Below are 19,049 nucleotides of genomic sequence, written 5' to 3'. Positions count from 1 at the left end.
AGCTTAATATGTGAATAGTAGGGCTTTATAAAAGAATTTAAATTTGGTCTGTTTAATATACTTTTCAGATTATTTAACTAGAAATCTTCTTTTCAAGTGTCTACAAATGTGTACAAGATATATTATCTGTGAGGATTCAGAGAAAATCTCAATACAGTTTTAAAGACTTAACCTCGTTTTCTGTTTGCATCTCCAACTTCAAGAATGAAAACAACTCCAAACGCTCTGAGATACAAAATTAGTCTTGTAAATAATAATTGGGTCTAGGAAGAAGTAAAAGATGAAATAAAAGACTATTTAGCTAACAACAAAAAATTTAAAACTACATACTAACATCTAGCTAATGTGACCAGAGCAGAACTTGGAGATAATTCAGAGCTTCATGAATTTTATTTACAGTGATAAAGGATAGGAAATCAAATCATTCATGTACAGATAATTGAAAAAAGAATAAAAATAAAACAAAAAAGTTAAAATGGAAAGCTGCAAAATAAAGAGTTGACTCTTTGAAAGCAATACTAAAAAAATAAGCAAAAATTGGCACAGATTAAAGTTGGAAGTGAGAAAGGAGATATAGCAATCAATACATAGTAATTAATAATAGTTTTTAAAATTATGGTGTACTATGCACAGTTGTTTGACAATATACTATATGCAAATGTGTAGATGAAATGAATCGGTATTATCCACACAAATTAAATTATAAAATTATAATGAGAAAAGTTGTAAATACCACTAATTCAGGAAAAGTCAAGGTTTTTAGTAAACCCCATTCCCAAAACACATGATTTGATAGAGTCATTGGATTTTTCCCCAAACTTTGAAGAAATAATTAATTCTCATGCTTTATGCATTTTTCTGGAACATGTAAAAATATGGGAAGTATGTCAGTTTTTTGTTGTTTTGTTTTTAAAGATTTTATTTATTTATTTGAGAGAGAGAGAATGAGAGAGAGAGAATGAGAGAGAGCACATGAGAGGGGGGAGGCTCAGAGGGAGAAGCAGACTCCCTGCAGAGCAGGGAGCTCCGATGTGGGACTCAATCCAGGGACTCCAGGATCATGACCTGAGCCGAAGGCAGTCGCTTAACCAACTGAGCCACCCAGGCGCCCAGTATGTCAGTTTTTAAAAATGTAAATGTAATCCTAATCCAAAACCAGATTAGAATAGCATAAAAATCAACATTTTTATTTATGATACTGACACGGACTTCGAAGCAACATGAGAAATATTGATAACATAAGGTTAAGTGAAAAACAATTTAAAATTGTGGAAACATTGAATGCAGTTATGACAGTACAAGTATGTGTAGACAAAAAACAAGGAAGATTTTTGGAAACAATGAAAATTAATTTTGAATAGGTGGGATAATTCAAGGTCTATTATTTTTTTTAATTTCCTATAAATTTCTTTATGCTGCCCAGTAAAAACTAATTTGAAATTTACCTAGTGTGATGAGTCTTCTGAAAATGCACGTTCTTTTCAAAGGTGATAAAATAGAAAACCAAAGAGGGAATAGCATGCCTATATAGTTGATGCTTCTCGAAGTTAAGTATCTCAGCCATTTATTTTTATTAAAATATCCAATGGCCTATTCTTTTGCCAAGTTCTATTTTTAAATAAAAACCTATTTTTTAGTTATGCAAGCAATGAGAAAGCAGCCTAGACACGTAAATTTCTGGTTTTGCATGCATGTGTGTAAACTTTAAAAAGAACAGAATACATTTTTTTGGTTTTGTGGATAGAGAATTAAGAAAGACTGGTGGTCTAAGACTGGTTTGCTAAATCTTAGCCTGAAATAATAAATGGCTGTCTTCTGGGGGAACCAAGCAACAGCGTTGCTGCAGTTTACCACTCATGCATAAATAGTAGAACAGGGGATTTCAATAAATACTTTCTGAGCAACTGCTATGGTTTTCTCTGGCATGCAGGCTTCTGCTGAATTCCTTCAATTCCTTCTGGTTATATCTTTCTTTCTCACCTAAATAGAAATCCTCTAAATCTGCTATTAAATGCCACTCCCCTCCCCCACCCCACTTTTATAGTAGTGCAAAGATTTCATCTTTTAAATTATTTTTCAAGAGTAGATTGCCTTTAAACACAGTTTATTAGTTCATCTATGCTAAAAACAACTGTATCCATTTTTCCACCCATTTTTGCTATCTTATGATGCATTTCATTAATGATACAGAATCAAAAAGCCAAATGAAAGAGTCGGCGTGTGGAAAGATAATGTCTCACTGAATTTTATTTCACTTGTTCTTGTTAAATTCTAGGAGGGCGAAGCCTGCTGGATTATGATGTAGTAATCCTAATTGAACCATATAGGCAATAGAACTCTTTTCTATGTTAGTGTGAATTAATCAGATTAGCTTCCTCTCCACTTGACTAACAATATCAAAGTAGATACAAACATGTTTTTATTGATTTTATGTAGACATTAAATATTTCTCTGTAATCTGCAGTCTCCCCATCGTGCAAAAAAAAAAAAAAAGCTCTCTCTTCAGGGGGCATGCTAGGCTTTCAATAAATATTGGCTAAAGCATTTCTGATAGCAGAAATTATAATATTAGAATTGATTAGAATTTTCTTTAAAGATTTTACTTATTTATTTGACAGAAAGACACAGCGAGAGAGGGAACACAACCAGGGGGAGTGGGGGAGGGAGAAGCAGGCTTCCCGCAAGCAGGGAGCCCGATGCGGGGCTCAATCCCAGGACCCTGGGATCATGACCTGAGCTGAAGGCAGACACTTAACGACTGAGCCACCCAGGCGCCCCTAGAATTGATTAGAATTTTTAAGGTTTTTGCTTCTAAATACAATGAAATAATACTCGAGAAAAGTTAGTCACTCAGTGTTGTCTGTTGAATTAAGCTGTCTGATTTAAAATTACAGTACTTTTCATTATGTTAGGTTAATGGATGACAATTTTCAGATGTTTGATGGAGCGAATTACCATTACAAACTGACCTCAAGTCCTCTAGTCCTTAGGTGGGTCTGCTCTCTGAGGTATCAGGATGAGGACTCTGGCTTTAATATCCACCTCCATTTCTATTGAATCAGTACTGATATTCTCCAGATGGGACCATCCGTGAAGGAGCCATCTGCCATCTGGGCCACCTTACAGAGTGTGTCCTTACTGGACCCTTTCCTAACTTGCATTCAAGTTTGATTTACCCTCAAAAGCCTATCAAATTTCTTTCTTTACCAAAGGAGAGAGAGGAGGTTTCTAAGAGGTGTACTGACGAAGGGAAAATCAGGCTAGTCTTGAAATAAAATGTGTGGACTTCCCCTCCTTCTTTTGCTTGGCTTGAGGACAAGTCCCTGTTATGTTTTTTATTTTTGCAGCTCACAAATGATCAACTTACAAATGGCTAGTACATTCGAATGGTTATTCTCTGAGCCCCACTGCCCTGGTAGTATATAATTCATAAATTTAACCGGCTCCCACAGGCTGAATGTTTAAACTTCATCTTGTTAAACTGTCTAAAATCCCTCTTAATTAGACACATCTGGTGTGGCAAAAACATTTAGGCAGATAGAACTCTTTTCTATGTTAGTGTGAATTAATTAGATTAGCTTCCCCTCCACTTGACTGAGGTGAATATCCCTGAAGAAATGGAGATTTTGATTGAGAGAAGAAAGAAGTCACTTACTTAGTACATGGAATTCTTTGGAAAGTAGAGTCCATTTGGATGGCCCTGCCACAGTTGGAGCAAGATGACAGAACTAGGGATTTTGGTTACTAAGGAAGGAAGAACTAGGAAGTAGAAAGTAAGTTTGGGAGGATGCCAGAGGCTAAATGCCATTTCCAAACATTTTTTCTCCGCTAACAATGCCCCCCAAGAGGAGAGAGATGTTCTCTTTTCTCTCTCTTCCTGCATACGCATGTACTTTAGAATCCAGGCTGGCATTATCAGTGGTAAAACCCAGGTGTGCACATGAGTTCAATAAAGCATTGGATTACCCTGGGATTTAACCTTAATTTATAGCATGACTTCTTTGAAGAAGTGCACTCTCAGTTCTAAAAGCTGACTTCACAGGTACATTTCTGAGATACAGTCCACTCATATATGAGGTGCTCTTTCATGCATTTATTCCACATACAGAAATGTTTATTAAGAGCTACTCTACACAGGCCCTGTTCTAAGAACTAAGCTTTGCCCTTTTGGATTATTCCAGACATTCTTTTCCTGGCATGCAAATGACTGCTATGTACTCCAACAGAGCATAATAAAACCCTCTATCACCAGCCCAGTTAGTGACATTTAAAGGATACTTGAAAGGTTATCCAATTTCTTGTCTTGTATCCTTACTACAATAATACCTCACCTATCAAACACCATCTGGGAATGAGGTATTCCACATAAGTGAAATTTCCAGATAGAAAGTTAAGTACTGATTTTAAAAATACAGAATTTTCTGCTCTCCTAAGCTTGTAATATTAATCACAGCATGTGGGGTGTGCTTCAATATCCTCTCTTCTCTAAACTACCTCCTCCTATTGCTTTTTAAATGATATTCCACCCTTTCAAATCAGTAATTTTAGGATTAACCACAATCCCAAGCTTGCCCCTAACACCTTTGAATAAAGAATGATGTCTTTCTGATAGCCTGTTGAAAGGGGTTTCTTTCCTAATTACTGATTCCAAAGCATAATCTTATAAATGAGATCTACAGAAGTTCTGACTTTTGGGTAGGCATGGGGTTACTCTAGAATTATTAAAACTTAAGCATGATACTCTAAACACCATAGATTTTTATTTATTTTTTTTTAAAGATTTTATTTATTTATTTGAGAGAGAGAATGAGAGAGAGCATGAGAGGGAAGAGGGTCAGAGGGAGAAGCAGACTCCCCGCTGAGCAGGGAGCCCGATGCGGGACTCAATCCCGGGACTCCAGGATCATGACCTGAGCCGAAGGCAGTCGCTTAACCAACTGAGCCACCCAGGCGCCCCACCATAGATTTTTAAATATTAGTGATGTTGAAGACCAAACACATTCATATAAACTATTGAAAAGTCACTTGATTTTTAAAATTAAATTTCCCTTATGGATTCACTTGAAAAATTTAAATGATATTGCCTAAATGTTCCATCTACTGTTAAAAACTGAGAGACTAATGGCAAACAAAAATAGAAAAAAAGAACAACTGTTGGCATGAGCAGCTTGCTGGCTCCTTCAGGGGTAGATTTTTCCTTCACTTTTCTATTTATTTGGTATCATATGAGAGTCTGAAAAACCTGAATGTAAATACTGAGACCTACAGCCCCTACAAACAGCATGGCTTACAAATAAATCGAAAGGATATGGCAGCTTAGTTTAGAAAATGTACCCATTTTTTAGGACTGTGTTTGGTCCTAATGTTTTCTGCCCTTTCACATTGTGTTTCTTCCATGCGGTACCTAAGAGTGATAGCAACGCTAACATCCCATGTTTGTGAAGGTTAGACACACTGTTTTTCTGAAATACAGCTGCATTCTGTCTCTCTTTTGTGATGCTACTCACTGCCTTATGTGTATTAAAAGTTCTTTGAGGCCCCGAAGTGGCGTTTTATTCACTTTATAACCCCCTTAGCACTTAGTACAGTGTCTTCCTCATATTTGCCCCATAACTGTTTCTTAAATGAGTTAGTGTTTTAATGATTGGGTCTGTTTGCCTTCCAAACCATAAAAGACATCTTAGTGTACACAGATATATGTTGATCTGTGTCCGTGGACATGACAAGAGAGAGAAAAATGATCTCGAATCAGCTTAAACGGCTTTAAAGAAAGGCAATTGCGAAAAAGTTAAAGCCAGAGGAAAATATTAAACAAAATGTAGCTGAAAACTATGAGATGTTTAAGAGATTCAAAATAATAACTTAGGAAGTATAAAATGAAACTAACCCGATTTTCAAGTAAAAGAAGCGACTTTCAGGAAAATGCAAGGATGATACAAGGAAAAGATTAGCTAGTTTTTAAAAATCCGCCAAAGAATAAAAAGAGTAGCAGATAGACAAAAACAAATATTTGTAGTCTCTATCTAGCATATAGCCTTGTAAGTAAGATCTGAGAAACAAAGCACAGATTTAGATCCACTGATTTCACCTCTCCTGCCACATCTCTCAGGATTGATATGACGGCTTTGACTTTTTAAGAATGACTATTTTTAATCCTGTAACAGAATTGGAGGAAGTCTAGGCAGAAATTTTACATCTTACATTTTTCTTTTTCTTCCATATTTTGGGGTAAAGATCCCATACATTTTACATATGTTCCTGTTAAAAACAAGCTTATCAGCCCGAAATTTTGATTCTCTAACTTGCCATTCCTTTTTTCCTGGCATGCGGTCAGTTGTCACTGATTGTCTGAAACTGTCTGCATTTCAGACTTGTTGGCGTGGTCAGTCACATCCTGGTGCTGTTTCATAGACGTGCTTGTTCATGTCACTATATTTAAGCCTGTGTCAGTATTTCCATTAAGAGACTTTTTTTTGGGCGCCTGGGTGGCTCAGTTGGTTAAGCGACTGCCTTTGGCTCAGGTCGTGATCCTGGAGTCCCTGGATGGAGTCCCGCATCGGGCTCCCTGCTCGGCAGGGAGTCTGCTTCTCCCTCTGACCCTCCCCCCTCTCATGTGCTTGCTCTCTCTCATTCTCTCTCTCTCAAATAAATAAATAAAATCTTTAAAAAAAATAAAAAAATTTAAAAAAAGAGACTTTTTTTTTCATTCCCTAGGGCTTCTAAATAAGTCCTAAAAATTCAAGCCCAATTCAAAGCTGGCATAAAAGGGCCTTTTTTTCTTCTCTTATGTATAAGGAACATAAGTGCCTAACTCCTACTAATTCTAAATTTGGTTAGGTTTGTAAACTCTTTACACACTGAAGAGACCAAATAAAATCCATTGACACCTCTCCGGTCTGGGACGAAAAAGGATGTCAAAAAGTTTTTACTGTCTGTGAAAATAACAAGACATTCTATTTAATGAATATGGAAGTGGTTTCTTTTCTTTCTTTCTTTTTTGGTTAGCTGCAGTGAGTTTTTCCCTTCTGCCTCCCTACTTTGTTTCTAAAATTAAACAGGTATTTTTCTATGTCAAAATGTGTCTTGTTGATGTAACAGAATTTTTACTCAGAATAAATATGTGTTTTCTTCCAGACCAGAATTTTGGTACTTTTAAATTTTGGAAGCATCTGCTCTTGTTTTCTGTTAGAAATTATATCATTTGTAATTGTGAGTTTTGAGGAAGCAGAAAAGTTAACAATTTTGTTCACTCACAAGAGAAATAGTTCTTTTACAAAATATGAATTTTCTCTTAGTTTTCAGTTTAGGTGAAGGATGGCACGTTTGAGGTATAGCAGCAGAATGTCCCTTTTCTCCTTTAACAACGCTGTTACCCAATTTCTCTCATTTTCATTGTACTAAAGAAGGAAATAGTCAAGGATTTTTATAAATCCAACAGTGAACTTTAAAGGATCCTCTAGTTCAATTCTTTAATTTGCAGGTTAGAAAATTGCTTTAGGCTCTATCGTAGGCATTGAAGTTGTTAGTTTTTTGGATATGAGTTGCTAGTTTGCTTGGAGATACGATCCAGATCCTTGGCACAATAAGTCTAAATGCTTTGGGCAATTTCAGGTACTTAATTGACTTCTATAAATAAAAGTAAATACTTAAGTCATTAGAGTTGAACTTTTGAGAACTTAGTCTAGGTATGTGTGCATTTAAAAAATTTTCTCTATTTTAATGGCTGCAGTAGAAAGATCCTTACATAGGTTTATGGACTGTAGGTTGTAATAGACATCATTACCTAGGGGTCACCCTTTAGTTACTAAGGGAAACATGAATAGTTTCCAGAAAATGCCTAAAAGTTAATACCGCTGGTTTGTGTGCGTCTCTGCATGTGTGTGTAATCATAGTGGTAATAGAAATTGAGTGTAGTTAGGAAAACAAAGTGGCTTTTGAAACTGACCAGTGGTATCTTCCTTCTGCCTTGTGTGAACACTGGAAACATTGAGTCCTTACCTGATAGTGGTCAGAAAAAAACCTGAGTGATAATAACAACCCAAATGGAAAATGGTTTGGGGAAGATAGATTAGTCTCAGGTTTAAGCAACAGCATTGCTCATCCACTTCCAACTATTTGAGGTCTTCCCAGTCTGAAAAAAGAGCCATGAACTCTTATTCTCAGGCAAGTAGGACACCGTGGTGCAAGATACACCGAGTTAATGCAGAGTCGAATTCACCTTCAGCATTTCCTCAGGCCAGGCACATGGCTAGATGTACCTAGAAAAAACAAAACTAAAGTTCAGACTTCTCCGTCTCACAGATTTGGGCAGCCCCGTAGTGAGGGCACTGTGGCCAGGATGCTCTCAAACACATGCGGTGTCTCCCACTATCCCTGAACTGCAGATAAGGTTAAAAACAGTCTCTTGCCCACCTGCTTCTGTGCTTTAGAGCATCTTTGATACAGTGACCAAGGTGAACATCTTTGACAAAAAGAATGTGTTCCCTTTTTGGTGCCATTATATACACTGCACACATACACACACACCACATAGTACACAAAAACAATTTTGCCTTTTCTCAAGTGTCATTAAATAAAGAGAACAAAAAAGCTTTAAATGGTGATTTTGAGAGGAATGTTTTGTTACTATAAAATTAAAACAGAAAACAACACAAATGAACATGAAACCTTTTCAAGTGCTGAAAGGTGGTCAGAGACAATCATTCATGAAGTGGGATTTCCAAGAAACAGTTTGCTCTTTAAATTTTCACATAGTTGCTTATGTATTTAAAATTTAGAACTGATAGTCCCTTCAGCAGAGCCAGACTCAGGTTATGGTGGACAAAGCTCTCAGTATGGCAGAGACATTTCAAGTAAGAATGCCCTGTTCTGCCAAGACTGTCATTATGACACTAAAATGTACCCTTTTGCTAAGGGCCAGAATTCAGTCTCTCCTTCCAGTTTCTACACTGATTTAGACAACAGATGTATAAAAGGCAACGTGGTATTCAGGATCATTTGTCACATGGCTTCAGGGCAAGAGGATGGCTATCTGGCAAGAGGAAGAATTCCTTAAATGTTACTGGGTCTTACATTTCTAAATGTAAAATCTCTGGCCAGAAGTTATTTGGTGCCAAGTGCCTTTGGTGTGATGTCTTCGTGGAGCACAAAGCTAGATGGTTGCAATATTGTGGCTGCTTGAGAACCCACATAGCTTTTACTAGTTTGCAACTGAGGTTGAGTGCCATTGTTGTTTTGCATTTTCTTTTATCGTTGCCTTGACCGCATTTTTTCTCTCTCTGTGTTTTTTTGTTTTTTGTTTTTTGCCCCCCCACCCCGCTCTCTCTCTCTCTTTCTCTTTTAATTCTTTCTGAGCTGCTAAATCTATCCAGCTGGATCAAGGAGTTTTTTCACAACCTTGTCAGTCGTGCAATTGGTCTTGTCTTAGTTTTTATTGTGTCTCCTGGGTTCCTTTACTTTAGACCTTTTCAGAAATATGGCACCCATTCAGATTTTCTCATAACCCATGGGGCCTCCGGTTTATCTAACCTGTGTACTTTTTTCCTTCAGAAGACTTTTTTATTTATATTTTTTTCTTAAAATGTACTTTAAAAAGTATAAACATAAATCATCTGGAATAGTAATTTTCAACTATCTTGAAAGGTGTTTGAGGACTATTTCACGGTTACTATGATTGAAGCAGTAAAATTTAGTTTATAGTTACAATAACTTTCCTCTCATTAGGAAAATACAAAAAAGCTCAACTTTATGATTTCATGAATATTACCAACCCCCAAAAACCATTCCTAATCCCCACCTCCTGACGTACACACTCAGTGAAATGCTGATAGGAAGCTCAGAACAGAAAGATAAAGGCAAATGATCTATCGATGTTCTATTTGACATCATCCTGTCTCTCAGGTGCTTTAACTAAAATGATAGTGTCAAGGTCTGAGTAGGAACTTTGTGGGAAGCAATACAAGTTTAATCTGTATTTTGACTATAGTTAAATTCCTACTGTTTCATATGTGGTTTGAAAAATTACTTTGCTGGGTTCAAATTTTCTCTGTAGTGAGTCTCTTTCCCTGACCTGAAATTACCCACATGTACATTAGGCCACAGGAAGTTATAATATGGAAAGAGCAGAAAGCATTGCCTTTGAAACCAGGAGCACCATATTCATCTGGAACTGCTAGCAGTTAGGTATGTGTTCCAAGGCAAGTCCCTTTATTAATCAGGGCCTTGGTTCCTTCACCTGTAGAATGGGGGTGCATAAGTACCTTCTACCTTTGATAATCTGAGATTCTGTAAAAAAAGGTATAGGGAGAAAAGGAAGCCTGCAGTTGACAGAAAGTCATAGTGAACTGCCTACCGTTTTATCACTCCCAACTTGGGCTCTGAGCTCAGGAACATTTCAAAGGAGCTTCAGGGCAACAGAAAGCCACCATATGGTGGCAGGTACAGGACTTTGTCCAGGGAGGGTGTTGGGCCCTGAGGGTAGGTTAGGAGGCCAAGAGGGGAGAGGGCTTATGATTAACTATGTCAATATGTTCTTTATGTGTTGTGTCATTTTTAGGAAGACCTATCCCAAGATGGGAAAAGTTCGCTTTTACATTTTCTTCTACTACTTCTCTTATTTTAATTGTACATTTTTACACTTATAATCGCCCTAAAATTTTTTGTAAATTATATATTCTATATTATATTCTGTTTTTTCCCAACACAATTATTTATTGAGTACTTCCACATTTCCTTACTGATTTGAAATGCTTCCTTTATTATACTCTACCTTTCTTTCTATGTGTCTATTTCTAGACCCTAATGTGTTCCACCAAAAATACCCCTACATCAGTAGCACACTGTTTTCATGACTATAGCCTTATTGTGCATTTTGACATATGGCAGGCTATTTCTACTCTCAATTTTTTCAAAATATTCTCATCAAGGCTCTTGAATTTGCTTTTCCAGTTGAATTTTGGATAAGATTGACAAGTTCCATTTTAAAAATTTCATTGGAAATTCATCTGGGATTGCACTGAATTTATATATTAATTTGGGGAATATTTTTATCCTTCTTATATCAAGTCTTTCCACTCAGGAACATAGTATATTTTTCCATTTATTCTGATTATTTTTCAGGACATTCAATAAATTTTTATAGTTTTCTTTACATAAGGTTTGCATACTTCTCATTAAATTATTAGATGTTTTATTTTGTCATTCTTATTGTTTCCTTTGTGAATGACTTTCTATCTATTACATATTATAATAGTTATCACTGATAAATAGGGAATCTGTTCGGTTTTGTGTAGTCTTCCTATATTGTCTTATATTTTCTTTTATTGGATTGTCAGTGTACGCACAAACATACAACCTTCAAATAGTAACAGTTTTATGTACTTATTCTCTTTTCTTTCTCTTCCTCCCTCCCTCCAGTTATTACATTCCATTGACCAAATTTTCTGAAACAATGTTGAATAATAGTAGTGATGGCAAGCATTAAAGGGAATTTTTCTTATATTTTACTATTAAGTATAATGTTTGCAGAAAATTTCTGATATTGGGGCACCTAGGGTGGCTCAGTTGTTGGGCGTCTGCCTTCGGCTCAAGTCCTGATCCCAGGGTCCTGGGATGGAGCCCCACATTGGGCTCCCTGCTCCACGGGAGGCCTGCGTCTCCCTCTCCCACTCCCCCTGCTTGTGTTCCCTCTCTCACTGTGTCTCTCTCTGTCAGGTAAATAAATAAAATCTTTAAAAAAAAGAAAAAAGAAAATTTCTGATATAATCACTTTATCAAGGTAAGGGATTCTCTTTCCATTCCTAGATTATTTAATAAGAGATTCTCCCCACTCCCAAAATGCACACATAACTAAATAGGTCATTATAATTATCAGATGCTAATTCCACAATTTGTAAGATCATTTGACTGTCCTCTTTTTTTTTTATTGTTATGTTAATCCCCATACATTACATCATTAGTTTTAGATATTGACTGTCCTCTTTTAATCTACTTGTATAAAGTAAATTTCCTAGTGTTTAACTTTCCTTGAATTCTTGGGGAAAATTCTATTCCATCACAATATATCATTATTTTAATATATTTCTGGATTTAATTTATTAACATTTTATTTAATCATTTTATATAAAAATTCTCAAGTGAGATTTGTCTATAATTTTCTTTTTTTTTAATGCTCTCCTTGCACAATTTTGATACAGTCTTGTGGAATGAGCTAGAAAGTACTTCATCTTTTTCTACTCTGGAAAAGTTTAAACAATGTAAGGATTAGCTTTTCTGCATATCTTGAGGACTGGAAAGAGTTCACCTGTGAAGTCATCTTGGCCTGGGATCCCTTGGTTCTATACTTTCCCTCTCACACTCTTCATCTTTCCCTTCCATGTCATGAACAGTTATCTCGATTTTCCTTTTCAGATCACTCATTTGGTCTTCAGCTTTGCCCTATCCATTCTATTGATCAACCTTTCTACTGTAGTCTTTCTTTTAATTTTGGTATCTTGTTTTTATTCTCTAAGAACATCATTTTTTTTTCTTATAGCTCCTTTTTCATAGCAGCAGAACCTACAGAAATCAGAAGTTACCTGAATCTCTACTCTGCATCTCTTCATGGCCTTAATCTAGGAGTTGTCTTTGTACAGGTCCCCTAACTTGTTTAAAGAACATTTGTAGAAACTGTGTCCTGGGTTCAGGTGACCTAGAGGTGTTCTGTAGGCTCAGGAAGGAAAAGCATGGCCTAGCTCTTCTGATGTCTGTTCTTTAACTGGTAACCTTCATGATTCTTCCCATGGCCTGCTTTAGTCTCTGTGAACTGCTGACTTGCAGTGTCTTCCTTGGTGGGAAACGCAGCTCACACTCTGCCACTGTCTTGGCCTCCACCTGTTTTGAGTTGTGATTCTCTGTTTAGATTTCCTTGTCAATTTAATGCCATATGCATTTCATCTTTCATTAATTTCTCAACTTTTTTGATTTGACCATGGTGCCCTTTATTGTTTTCGAGCATTGCTAGGCACTGATTTGTTTTTAAATTTACATTCTGTAATTTTAATGAGCTTTTGAGAGAGAAGTAAATAAAGCTTATTCAGTGTACCATCTTAAAGGGAACTCTGTAATATAGACTGTTGTCAGTAAATGATTTTATCATAAAAGATGTTTGTTGCTGATAGTTTTTAGTGGGAATTTGCACACATTCAAAATTATGCACAGATTCTGGATATCAAAGGAATAATAAATAAAGAGTAATTATATACAGAATGGAACATGGGAACTCCTGGAAAATTTTGCTAGGTTTCATGTACATAAACATGACACATTATGATGGTAAGACTTTCCAAACTACAGTGCTTGAAATAAAGAGCTAAATATAATTTAAATTTTAAAATGCCTGTAATTATAATATGATATAGTAGTACTTGGCAGCCATAGACCTAATAAATACTACACTTTTGAAATGTGATTAGAATCTTAATGGATACTATTTTACCCTGTAGTTAAGCATGTGGCAGGGCATGCTAGAACTGACTTTTCTTTTCACCCTTCCAGTGGAAAACTTAAGTTCTTTGTTTGAGTGGGTACTATTGGGAATTTTTAAGTAAAATCAAGGAGCTAAGAATTCCATTACTTAAAGAAAAAAAGAATTCCATTCCTTTTTTCCAATCTTTTCTTCAAGCAAAATTATCAATTAATGGAGCATTAAATAATCATATGCTTCAGATTGTTAGGGCTTGTTTTTTTTATCCTTTTGTACTTGGATTACTTTAATAATTTTTAGCTAGTGCTATAAATGTAGCTGATTAAAGTTATACATCAAAATAAAGAGATACCATGGGAGGGAAAGGGTTATCATATTTCAAAAATATCATATTAATGGATTGCACATTAAAATTTGCGTATTTGATTTATTTTGAAAATGTCAGAATATCTCAACTTTCTCTAATATCTTGCTTCTCCTTCCTTCCTTCCTCCCTCCCTTCTTCCTTCCTTCCTTTTCCTTCCCTTCCCCTCCTTCATCCCTCCCTCTCTCCTCTCTCTCTCTCTTTTTTTTTTAAACAGTAAAGTGCATGGTCTTTGTTCAGGGCTCTGCTATCCAGATTCTTCCTCGGTTTGTTCGACTGTGGCTGAGCTGAGTATTTCGCCACATTCCCATGTCTCTGGGCAGTAGTGGACTGACCACAGAATACTTTTCTATGAATTTTCTTTCTTCCCTCAGGGATATGCTTGATAGTCCAGCTGTCAACATGTGGAAACTGTGCTATTTATACAGTAATTAATTTAAAATAGGTCACTGTTCCTAATATCTTTCCTAGAGTATCACCCTCTTTTATTGGGAGCACGTAACATTTCCAGAGTCTTTTGCCTGTGGTGACTTTATTGTCATTGTGTTAGGCAGTACCTGTTATACTGAGTGGGTCTTTCCCTGGATTATATAGCAAATGCTTTGGTATATCCTTTGAAGCACTAGAATCATTCCTATGAGGCCAAGGGCTTTACATAATACCACTGGTTGATATGGTGTTGGGCAAAAAGAATAAACAGTAAATATCAGAACTAATTCTTAGCCAGACATCGCAGCAGATCCCTTCACAAGGGTTTTCCTGGAATATAGGGATTTGAAGGGCTTTCTTTTCCAATGAGCCTGCATACCCTCTGTTGGAGATGCTAATGGGCAGCAGTATATCCAAGCACTTATTCTAAGAAACTATTAAGTGAAGGCCTTGAAACTAAGAAGAAGAGAAATGCCAGAAAGCCACCTTGAGATCATGGCACATATGTTACTAGGGACAGACAGCTTGTATGCCAGAGTCAGAAAAGGAGTATTTTTTAATTACTTAACCATGACAGATTTGAAAGGGACAACTGTGGTTATAAAGCGAAGAACAGTTCTTAGGCCTATGTATTGGTTTTATATTTGTGCATAACAAATTACGACAAACAGCAGCTTAACGCCATTTATTATCTCTGAGTTTTGTAAGCCAGAAGTCTGGCACTCATGACTGGATTCTCTGCTCAGAGTCTCACTAGGCTGACATCAAGGTGTCAGTTACACTGGACTTTTACCTGGGGGCACTGGGGAAGAACCCACTCACAAGCTTATTTAAGATATTGGCATAATTCATTTCCTCGTGATTATAGGACGGAGGTCCCCACTTCCTTGCCTCTCAGCTTCTAGAGGCTGCCCCCATTCCTTCCCTGCATTTTCAAACCAGCAACAGCACATTGATTCCCTCTAACACTTGAATCTCTCTGTCCTACAGCCCCACAGGAGAAAGCTCTGAGTTTAAAGGCACATATGATTAAATTGTGCCCACTCAGATAATGCAGGATAATCACCATATTTTAAGGTCAGCTGATTGGTAATCTTAATTACCTCTGCAATGCCACTTTAAACATGTAACATAACATATTCACAGATGTGACACTAGGAAAAAAGTCAGGAGGGCAAAATTCTGCCTATCCCAGCAGAGATCACTTAGGGGGATTTAGATAAGGTTTTGCCCATTCAATCTCAAAAGTTTAGAAAATAATCATTATCATTTGTGTGATCTTTTGATTATAAAGTATAAAAAATATACTGCTTTCATATGGATAGCCTTTAAACTGGGAAATCAAATCTTGTCTAAATAAATTAGTTGACATTTACATAATTAGTTACATACGAGCACAAAAGTCACACATTATGTATTCTCTTTATACATTTGGTTAGTCTTGCTTTCCTTAACGATATACATTCTATCTCATAACATGAGGCCGGCATTTTTTTTTAAGATTTTATTTTCTTATTTTGAGAGAGAGAATGCAAACAGGGGGAGGGCAGAGGGAGAGAGAGAGAATCCCAAGCAGACTCCCTGAGATCATGACCTGAGCCGAAACCACAAGTTGGACATTCAACCAACTGAGCCATCCGGGTGCCCTGAAGCTGGCATTTTAACATGCGGGCAATCAGAGAATTGACAAGTATATTTCTAAGGTAGATTCCTAGATGGTTCGCTGTGGGATGATGAATGTTTACTACACGTAGTAACAATAGCTGCCATTTACTGAGTGCTTACTATGTGCCTGGCACTGTGTTTTACCCTCATGTGCTATTTTATTTAACCCCCACAGTAATTTTATGATGTATGTCTTACTGCCCTTCTTTTGAGGATGAGAGAACAGAGTTACATAGAATTTGCCCACATAAGCTGTGATGTTGCAGAGCCAGGATTCAAACTCAGATATGTTTGACTCTAAAACCTTGCTCTGGACCACTATCTTTCACTTTTTCCCAAACCTGGGAAAAGTTACAAAGATGGCAGTTGATCTTTGAGAGATCCTCCCACCTCCTTTTCTAAGCTTTCTTCTATTTCCTGGCTTCTAAGGAACCTATATCCTTGCACTGTGCTCGGTGACCCACCTATCATAGTAAGTATTCTGTCTACCCCTTCAGTCCTCCAGAGTTAATGCAGGCCTTTATCTCAGAACAACTGATACCTCTGAGGTGATAAAAACAGCATGGTCCAAATAGTTTAGGGCATAATAATGACAATAATATTAGCTGGTAATTATCGAGCACTTATTGAGTGCCAGGCACTGTGCCAAGTACTTGACATGCATTTTCTTATTTAATCCTCATAACAACCCTGTGAGGTAGGTACCATTATCATCCCCATTTCCCACACGGTATTTTGAAAGCAGAACTTGCAAGTCTCTAAGTGGCTGAATGTGTGAGAGCATCAAAGGAGCCCCCTTGGCTACTCTGGGCCATCCTAATCATTTCCCCATTGCAGAAGATTATTATCAGCCTTGTGGCTCCTTCATCTTTGATTACAACCTTCAGTCCAGAATTTATTTCACCACTTCCTTTGCCGTAATGCAGGCTCTTTCTTTCAGAGTCCCAGTATGGGCATTTAAGGGTGGAGATGATGCCATCAGGACAGAGCCCTCTCTGTAGGACAGGCAATGGCACACAGTCCATAGACTTCCAGGAGGAAGCATAGAGCATCTCCATAGAGAGGAGAAGGAATCCAGGGACACAACAGTGGCCAGAGGGGAGCAGGCATCTGCCTGAAGCAATCTTCCTGAGGGCTATGGAGTCCAAACATGTGGAGAAAGTAGATAAAGCAATCACACAGAACAAGGATGATGGGGCCCTTTATTAGGGGGAGCTGTTCCCTTGGAAGGGGCAGCAAATCTGCTGAGAAAAAAAGCAGGACTACAGTCAGATTCCTTCCTGTAGCATCCTGAGCGGCCCCAGAGCACTGGGGGCAGGCAAGGAACCAGCACTTGCCTGGAGGCTGGGGTCTAAGGCTTTACTGACAGCCCCTTGCTAGTGTGGTTGACTTCAGGCTTCTACTTCAAGCCACTCTCTAGAAATCCACAGGAAATAACAGTTGTGCCTTGAACTGCAGAATAGATACATTCCACAAACAGATTTAAATTGAATCAAGTTTTAAGGACAGTGTAGACACTTGGTGTCTTCAAATACTCCTACATTGACTCCTTTGGTTATATGAACAATGTAACTCAACTTCTGTGTTTCATAAGTTTATAATCTAAGATAGTGGGTTTTTCTTACATTTAAGGTTAAACAACAATATTAACTGCCTTTTATTAGACCTGTCATTGTGTCAGCAGTAATACCTATTAAAGTATTGCATCCTGGTCATAAAATGTAACTGAAATTACTGGAAAATATCATACCGAGTAGATGAACTGTGACTATCATAGTTTTAAAACCACAAAAATGTTGTCTTTATGTGTGAGTGTATGCTCTCCGTTTTTTGATCTCCCTATATTAATGAAGATTGTTACTTTAGGGGAAGAATTAATTTTATTTTTTATTTTAAATACTTTCTCCAGAAGTTGGACTCAATAGCATTCCTAAAAAAAAAACAAAAAAAACAAAAAAAAAAACCTCACTTTTAATCTATAATTAAAGCCAAAGTTTTCTTTTAATTTTAAAAGCTTGTCCTTGAACTAAAATAACATGGAACATTTTAAAACATGGCTCCGAGCTGCTGTAGATACATTTTATTTAAACCACAGAGACTGCAGTTGGATTTCTCAGTGCCAGACAGACTACAAATTATAACTGTAGCAGAAACGACTGTGAATTTCTGGATGTTGTAGTACCAGCAAGGCTGGTTGTTTTTTTGGAGCTGTTCCTCCCTTTGGGCTCTACTCATGAATGACTTAATCCCTGGGTTAAGATCAAATGTCATGCCCATAGCCCTGCGTAGCTGAAGCAAGCAAAGGCCTTCCCCTCTCCACACTCCCCCCCCCATATTCCCCCCCCCCGCCCCCGCACAGGTTTGATGTGCTCACCTGCAGAGGAGCAAGGCAATAGGTAGGAAGAGTCACAAAATAGAAGCTGTAAAGTGAGGCTAGAACACAGTGAGACTCCAAAAGTTGGATGACCGATAAAAATATCCTTTAAAGCAGAATGCCATTGTTTATTATGGCAAGAAAAGGGGATAATATCCATGATTGAACTGTAAAAATATTTTTACTAAGGTCATTTTTGTACTTACTATTCTGGTATTAGGTTAGCAAATCTAATGCCAGATTAGATCTAATAATATATTGTTGTTCTATGGACTTTAGAAAGTACATGAACATCTGTTATTTTATTTGATCGTCATTACAACTCTATGAGGTAAAAATAAGGATAATTATTCCTGCTTTCTCGCAGGGTGGGAGGGAGTGACCCACTGATGCACAGCTACTTAATGGCAGAGCCAGAAAGAGAAGTTGAGTCTCTCAGCTCCTCGTTCAGGCTTTTTCCACTCGATTTTACGGTGTTTTCCATCAAGTATACTCAAAATAAAAAAAATCATTTATGGAGTAGAACTCTCCAAAACAGTGACTCTTAACTTATTTGGAGCTGTTCCTCCTTTTATACATGGGCTGCCTTGAAAACTGGACAAAAAGCTTTGGATCCTTGTCCAGAGGAACACGCATCCATTCTCCCCACCCCACACTGTAGTGTAACCCAGATAGCAGAAGAGGTCTCTTTGATTCTTTAGAACTAAAAAGGATTCTCTTGGACACTTTATTCATGGTGTGGAAGGTCGGGCCCT

The 19,049-nt window shown here is 37.2% G+C and overlaps 1 protein-coding gene across 1 annotated transcript in view; it reads left to right on the top strand.

The window, feature by feature from the left end:
* The window catches only part of MKX (mohawk homeobox), a 65,205-nt gene that overhangs the window by 14,038 nt on the left and 32,118 nt on the right, over nucleotides 1–19,049 (top strand). The window lies entirely within an intron of this gene.

This window comes from Leptonychotes weddellii, chromosome 5 (assembly GCF_054177405.1).
Source record: "Leptonychotes weddellii isolate Sample4059 chromosome 5, ASM5417740v2, whole genome shotgun sequence".
Taxonomy (NCBI): Eukaryota; Metazoa; Chordata; class Mammalia; order Carnivora; family Phocidae; genus Leptonychotes; species Leptonychotes weddellii.
Note: the sequence above shows the minus strand (reverse complement) of the source record. Positions and strands in the feature narration are given on the sequence as shown.